General features: G+C 33.2%; 1 pseudogene; it reads right to left on the minus strand.

The window, feature by feature from the left end:
* Window positions 1-5,352: 5,352 nt before the first annotated feature.
* LOC109012505 lies at window positions 5,353-8,650 on the minus strand (annotated as a pseudogene).
* Between the last annotated feature and the right edge of the window lie 259 nt (window positions 8,651-8,909).

The raw sequence follows: 8,909 nt of genomic DNA on the forward strand, positions 1-8,909 counted from the left end.
TATAGCAAATTTAAAAATATTTTTTAAGATTATTATATTATAGATATCAGATTTTTATTCATATGAGATTTTATCATCTATATACATATGAGATTATTATATTATAAATTGTTAGATTGTGAAAATAAAAATGAATATGATTTGTTAGAGATTATTAAAGATTATGAAAATAAAATAAAAATTAATAAAAAATATAAATAATAAATAATAATAATATTTTATTATTATAGAGAGTGTGATGACTAATCAAATGATTAGTTAAAGATGAAAAAGTTATATATTAGTCAAAATTTGAAGAATAAGATAGCCAATCCAATACTAATGCTCTTAAACAAAAATATAAACTCGGATCACCTTAACAATACATTACATAACTTATTTTAAAATAAAAAATAATTTAGTAAAATAATTTATAAAAATAACAATATTTTACAAAAATACACTTACTTCAAAATATATATTATAAAATGTATTGTGTGAGTATCATTACCCTTAAAATAGAAAGTTATTTTAAGGCTTCGTTTGGTAAGTAAACTCATCTCAACTAATCATTATAAATTTTTCAAATCTCAATACAAAATATAATAAACAATTTAACTTTTTCAAATCTCAAAATAATAATAATATTAAAAAATAATATTCTAACAATATTTCATCGTCTCAACTCAACTCAGTTCAACATCCAAACGCACTCTAAAGTTAATCTTTTTTCTTAAGAATAAATCTGCACATCAGTCTACTATTGGCTGCAGCTGCAACACACCTTACGTGTGGACAGACTGATGTGCTGTGTAGAGGGAAAAAAAGGAAAGAAGAAAAAAAAAAAAAAACCAGCTCAGGTGTGCTACGACTGATGTGCTACAGTGGGCTGCTCTATAGCTTTACTTTTTTCTTAAATACAACATGAAATGAAACATACCATTATTTTGAAAAATTGTAAGGTTTATTATTAAAAAATTAATTTTTTCATGTAAATTCTGTATTTATGTATTTTTTTTAAAATAATTGTGTGACACTTGTATACTCACAACTGTAAATATCATTTCTTATACAATATATAAATAAATTGGTAATATAAACTAACGGTTTGTTTCCATGTTATCTCAACGCACGATTAAGAAAGATGTTATAACTTATCTTGATGGTTGTTTTTTGTTTAGTTTGTGGATAAATATTTTGAATTATAAAATTATTTTGATAATAAAATAGATTATTATATAAGAAACAGTAGTTTATGATTCGTATGCATATAGATAGAAATTACATATAATTATAGAGAATTTATATATAAATGGATGGTCAAGACGATTCGCGTGCATTTGAACAGGTACGAAATCAAAGGCCCAAAAGCGACGTGTCGAGTAAGATATATGGTGACTTTAAAACCTACCCCCAAACGAATAAAAACACAGAGATCAAAACCATTAACAACAAAAATTACTAATAATATTTTAAAACTAATGCTATACATCATATTTTTATTTTATTTTAATCATATTAAATAGTATATGATATATTTATTATTATTAGATGATAAATAAGTATGTAATAAATAATTATTTAATAATAATAAATATATCACATTATATTTAATGAAATGATAATATAATGTATAGTATTTTTTATATTTGATATATGAATAAGGTGGAAGGAGCCGCCCGCACGAACACCAGTCACTAGTCAGTCAAGCAACACGTGTTTAATTCATTTTGTTTTTGGGTACGAATATTATTAATGATCATGTCTTGTAGTTTGGTGGGACCATTATTTTCAAAGATTGCAAGCGGTGTAACATTTTGTTATTACATATGTTGATTGTTGAGAGGTAATATTTCATTTATTAGTGTAGTATTGAGTAATTTTTTTGAAAAAATAGTAGAATTTATTATTAAAAAATTATTATTATTTTATATAAATTTCATATTTATTTTTTTTAAAAGATTGTGCAGTATTTATGTATTTTATGAGTGTAAATATTATTTTTTTTATTAATAGCATTTAATTTTGTAGGACTTTTCAAAATGCCTTTAAGAACGAACAAACCTGCATGCAAAATCATCGGATTTTATTTAATCAGTCTCAATATTTGATTCTCTTTTTTGTACAAAATTTTAATATAATTCGAATTAAAGAAAATAATTCATTCATTCATTCATATAGTGTCATATATATATATATGGGGTTCTCATGTTTGATCATGTGCGTGCATAGATATGTTCTTGCAATTTTTCCCCCCTGAGCATATGGTTCTGAGATCCTGAAACATGATTCATGACGAAGAGTAATTATGGGAATATACATTACTCTGAGACGTTGTTGGGGGTGCGCCCCCACATGATCAGTGGCCGGGCGCCCCCGCGCGCGCACGCACGCACAACTTCATCGTTGAATTAATAAGCATGGAACGTCGTGACCTGCAGGTCTGTACGCATGCATTTATGTCTAATGAAGTGGTCAAATCATGAATATCACTCATGCATTTACCCCCCCCTTATGGATAGGTTTATTAATTATTAATTGTCCAGTCAATTAAATTTCTCATTGCATGTGATGATTGATCCTCAAGCCTAGCTGCTTGATGTGATCAAAGTCAAAAAGTATAGTTGAGATTGAGATAAGATATCTATATTTTTTGGATTTATAACCCATTAATAGATTAAATATTCCCTTTGCATGTGATCATATGTTATAACAATTTACTTTAGTAATTTTGTTGTTATTATATATATATATATATAGATATCCACAAGTTGTATGTGTTTTCTAACAAGAGATTTAAGGTAGATTTAGAGGTGAGATGAGAATTTTATATTTTATTTTAATGTTTAAAATATTATATTTTAATATTATTATTATATTAAGATTTATAAAAGTTAAATTGAGATTTGAAAAAGTTAAATTATTTATTATATTTTATATGAAGATTTAAAAAATATGTAATGATGTGATGAAATGAGATGATAATTTTGTATCTCATCTCATCTCTTAAATCTGCCCTAAGTTCGTTTGTATAGTGAGATGATTGAGATAAGTTGTGATATTTTATTAATAATAATAAGATTATTAATTAAAATTAGATAAAATAAGTAAGATAATTGTCCTGTATCCAAACAGCCCTTAATATCCCATCCAAGGCAGGCATGTAGTGTCGGGAATCATTACGGATGCAATGATTTTATTTTATTATCTTCTCTTTGTGCTGAGGATAAGGAGACTGGCCTCATGCAATCATTTATATATTCATGATCCTTCAGCTAAGATGAGCAAATCACATACTTACACGCATATAGACCAAACCTGTTTAATCAAATACTGTATATTTCCCAGCTGACAAGCTCTACACTTTCTCCTTTTAACTTAACTTAAATTATCTGATCACGACGAGATATGACCCCTCCAGCTTTTTTCTTATCTATCTCAACTCGTTGCCTCTTAAATTAGAATAATGGTACATACATTCTGTTAGTTGATTAATATCGTGCAGTTATTTAAAATAGGTATGTGATTTATTATTAAAAAATTATTATTTTTTATATAAATTTTATATTTATTTATTTATTTAAAATGATTATACTTACGTACTCACAATTGTAATTATCATTTTTTTTTTTAAATTATAACCTCCCCGCAACCATACAGCGGGATGACGAGGATGCAGTGTCACATGTTTTGGGATCACATTTTGGGTCATGAATCCAACAGATCACAAAACCGGAATAAAAGCACTCGTGAGGAACATAAAGTTTTGAGACATAAAAACACCTTTTGCAGTCAGTTCTGACTTGCAATTTTCATTTCTAATACCCAGCAAATGCTTAATTTAATGAGGTCCAAAATTTATGGGTTAGGATTCGTGGACATGGAGGGCCAAACTTCCCAGCTGGCCTGTCTAATATCTCATATGGGTCAGGTTCCTTTCCCTTGGTTCCAACATTATTTATCTAAGGAAAATGCTATTCTTCCTACTTATTTCTACTGCTAATTTTTATTGTTGTGAATTTTTTATTAATTTTTTTATTTAATAATTAAATAAGTATTTTTAATAATATTATGAATTTTTTTATTTTTTAAAATAAATTTAAATATGTTAAAAAAATATCAAAAAAAAAATATCAAAAAAAAAAAAAAAAAAAAACTCATTTTAAAATTACTAGCAGGAGCCCCAGCAGGAGCTCCCAACAGTGGGAGTAGCATCACTCTTTACCTAATCCATCAGGCACAGGCATACATGACTGAGTACAACCAAATCAATGTCGCATTTCAAGCTTCAGTCATAAAGTTACAAGGAAGAAATTGTGGAGACAGGTTGAGCAGCGTTGATTGTGGTCAGGGTAAGAAATTGGCCCATCGGCAAACCATGGGAGAGGATGCATAGTGACCAAGGATGTCAATTCAAAAGGCTGAGGGCTTCAATTCTTCATAGACTTGGGGTTTGGCTTGGTTCTATTTTTAGAAACTAGACCCATTAGTGTGGAACACGCGTCCCAAACACAAGGAATGGTGTTTGGGACATGCCCCACCCTCAAAAAGTCTAGTTCTAAGACAAACTCGAGCCTTGCCCGAACAAAATTCACCATTTAGAAAAAAGAATTACTTATATATGCAGTTTTGTCTCATTAGTTTGGGGTTGGAACATATACTTCTGTCAAGATATGTACGGGCAAGGTTAGCTTGGATGTATACAAATGCGTTTGAATTGAATTATGTTAATGTTGGGTCTGAATATGATTTACATATTGTCTGTGAATTGCCTTATTGTGGGTGGAAGCGTGCACTGGTTTGTTGTAGAGTTTTGATTCTTGAGAGGGAATTTTGCATGTTAGCAAATTTTTGATCTTGCAGGTAACACATGTCTACCGTGAGGTAAACCAAGTGGCAGGATATTTTAGGCAAAAACTGGTTCTAAAGGCCGGGATCCTATGGTTTATTCAGAGTTGGGAGAGTAACCAAGGCTGTTGAAGTTGAAGGGGTTTGGGAGAGTATAAACTATAAACCAACCAAGAGCCCATATAGAATTGAAGACCCAAGATGCAACGGAGAAAGAGAGAGCTGTCAGTTAATGCCGAAGCTCTGGATTACTACACATTGTATAGAGCAATAGCATGAGCACAGCTTTTCTTCTATCATCAGACAACCATAAAGGTTGAATTCAATATATATTTTGATGGAATTCATCTACTTAACTTAAAGAAAACCAAAGAACCAGCGAAAAAAGGAAATGCACAAACTTCATAACTTCATACTTTCTCATTCCACACAAGACAAACTCGATTCGAATTCAACCTTTATCATGAAATGTACCCCCCAACTTTCAAAAGGGTGAAAACAAAAACGTTCTAAGACAAAACGGAATGAACAAGAAAAAAAATCTGAAGATGCATGGAATTTCATGACCATAACTTTACACAGACAAACTCATGTATTGCTTTCACTCATCCCAACTTCCTACTTAAAGTTCAAAAATCAGTTCTTTCTCACAAGTATTATTTAGTTCTCAAGTCTTAACTGAGGGGGTCTAAGAAACGCAAAAGTTGATATACTCGTAATTCTTCTCCGCATACATAGCTAAGAAGGAAAAAATTGTAAAAACAGAAAGTACATGCTCCATGGCCAAGATGCATGAGTTACTATAGGCTTTGGCTCAATAGGTGTAGCACTTAACAAACATTCCTTTGTTGGCTTTCTCATTTTCACCCTCGGCAGAGTATTTTCCTAGCTGAGCCAGGGAGTTTGCCTTTGCACGTACCAAAAGTGATTTTTGTGCAGCTGTGACATTCTCAAGACGTCCTTGCCATGTCTTAAGCACAGTGTTCTGCAGTACACGAGCATATGAGAAGGAACCATTCCACTGGTTGGGGTTTTGGTACATTGCATTGAGGTTCAAGGTCGCTTCCACTTCAGATTGTCCTCCCAACAAAAACTGAGAAGTAAACATAGCAAAAAAATCAACTAGTTTGGTGAGGAAATCAAATGCATGTAGGTTTGCAACTAGAAGTCAATAACAACATATAATGTCAACAACACAAAAAACACTTACAATCTTAGTAAAAAGAGACAACTTTCTTGCCTCAATGGTAGGACACGAGGCTAATTTGAATTTTGCAAAACCATATAAACCATGAAAAGTCCTAGTTCCAAGTCAATTTTAAGAATATTTTAAACACTATTGTGAGGGAAGGTGTATAACTCTGAAATCATCAAAAAGGGTAAAGGCCTTCTTACCATGATTCCTGGAACTGCTAGAGGAACTCTCCTTTTAAGCACTGTGAGTGTATGTTTGGCAATGGTCTCTGGAGAAGCCTTTGCCTTGTGTTCAGCCCCCGGGGTTACCATGCTGGGCTTAAGTAGGATTCCCTCAAAAACTACGTTGTTTTCAGCCAAGTAGTAGAAGACTTCTGCCCAGACCTTTCCTGCCACTTCAAGTCTCCTCTCAATTGGGTGGTCCTCATCAAGAAGAATCTCAGGTTCCACAATTGGCACAAGACCATTGTCCTTCACATTATAAAAGAATAATGAAACAAAGAAAAAGTAAACAAGTAATGATAAAAGAAACAAAGGTTACAATTTGGAATCTCGTAATCGCTGAAAATCACATGTAAGATCCATGATGATAGAAAAGGTCACACACACAGACACACACACACACACACACACCGTATCTTATTTCCAAAGCCTTGCAAGCATGACCTATAAAGACAGACACAGTGAAAAATAGCTTTATTTGTGATTAATACGATGAGGCTACTACCCAATCACTCACACTGTCTGGTAACAAATTCCTCCATTACTAACTCCAGTACAAACATTTATATGAACCCACATAAAAATAGCTCTTTAAAAATTAGGACATACTTGAGAAATGACAGCATAACGTGCAAGTCCCCATGCAGCTTCCTTAATAGCTAAAGCAGAAGGGCCACAAGGAATGCTAACAACTGTTCACCTGGATATTTCAACAAGACAATATTGAGATAAACTTCTTAGCCACACTGAACCGAATAGAAAGCTTTGCATATGGCTCATTAAACAAATATTGACCAAGAATATTAATAGACTTACCACTTAGCAAAACGAGCACCTTGCTTGTAATATTCAGCAGATCTTGAAACCAATCTATCTAAACCTTGGCACCATGAATCATTGTTTGATCTTGGTAAGGGAACCAAACCCTGATACCCAATAAGTTAAAAAATGGGAACCAACAAGCACATTACCGATAACACAATGTTAAATAAAGCATGTAATACATGTGTATGTCATTCTATTGACATAAAACCTTATCAACTTTAATGCCTGGAACAATTTTGTCATCACACAAGCAATCGACAAATTTCTTCCCATCTGTAGTTGATTGGTACAATGTTTTCTTAAAAAGAATGGCCCCGAAAATGAATTCACCCAGGCCAAGAGCGGTGAGCAAAAGTTGTCTGTATGTCTGTCGATTGACCTCGGTATTATCCAAGCCAATAAAGGCTAGCCTTTTCCCACAGGTTGCGTTAGATTCATCAATGGCAAGGATCCCACGACCATGAGAGGCAATTGATTTCTACACCATCAAGAAAGAAACCAAATGAAGTCAAACATAATAAACTACCATTAATCTCATTCTTTGTTAATCAATTGTTATTCTTGAGCTCGAGTATGCAACCATGTTAAAGCAGGAATATCATCTTTAGAAAATAATTTAAATATCCAAATTGTTTCAAAGCTTTCTAACATAGATAATTCTGGTAAAAGCGATCAAGGATGACAAGAAGTATACCATATAGAAAATAAAACTTAGAAATCAGTGGCATAGCCAATAAGAGAACAATAGGACTTTTATGGAAAATCTTATACTCTTTACGTCCTAAACAAAGGTTGCAAAACCAAGTTTGACCAATTAAGTATAACTTCCTCCAGTTTGACAGAGGACAGAATGATTTAAAGTAATACATATATATACACATACGTGACATACATACAAATGCAAAAATAATCTCAGCATCCCATTTACGGGCTTGAACTGGGATTATAAACCCATAAGCAACTCTTAAAGGGGCAGAGAACAATGTAAAGAATATAATCTAGTTAGAATTTATGTATATGTGTGTTATTAAAAAAGATGGTGAATAAGAACGTCTCCAAGTCAAATGAACAAATACACATAAAAAGAACACTAACAATAGCCTCGTACGTGTTTGTAAATTAGATGATGAAAAAATTCAACAACGGAGATATATTCACAAGCATCACAGTCGACTGATCCAAACGTTAAGTATGCCAATCAGAAACAGATGTCAGAAAGGCAAGGGTTAAAGGTCAAAACCCCAAGGGTTGGAAAGGCGGATCAAAGAAATTATATGACTCATAGCAGTTTGGACGAGTTCGTCTGCGTAAGCCTTGGTGCGGATCGGGACGGAGACTCGGCGAATTGACGATCCGTTGGCATTGGGCGAATTGACGACGATGTCATTCAGCCTCGCAAGGCTCGCGCAGGCCATGGATTGATCAAGAGTGAAAAACCGAGTTGGGGTTTGATGGTTTCCGAATAAAGGCTGCTGTTTGCGAGAACTTTCAGTTTGGGTTGGTGGGTGGGAGCGTGGGTAATAACAGGGTCCGAGATAGGAGAGCTTGCTTTTCTCGGAGAGTCCGCAGTTGCAGCCCAGGGGACTTGCTGTGGCAATGCGACAAGGGACATGTAGCGTTACCAAACAGTCCTTACCGACTTACGTTGTGATTAGGGGTGTAACCGGTCCGGTCCGGTCCGGTTTTAGATAAAATCTATGACCGAACCGGTATGTACCGGTTTTGTATTTTTCAAAACCGATTACGCACCGGTTACCCTCATAAACTGGTACTTCCGGTTTTACCGGTTTCCGGTCCGGTCCGGTCCAATTTTTCGATTTTTTTAAAATGTAAATTTCACA

Source organism: Juglans regia, chromosome 16 (assembly GCF_001411555.2).
Source record: "Juglans regia cultivar Chandler chromosome 16, Walnut 2.0, whole genome shotgun sequence".
Classification (NCBI taxonomy): domain Eukaryota; kingdom Viridiplantae; phylum Streptophyta; class Magnoliopsida; order Fagales; family Juglandaceae; genus Juglans; species Juglans regia.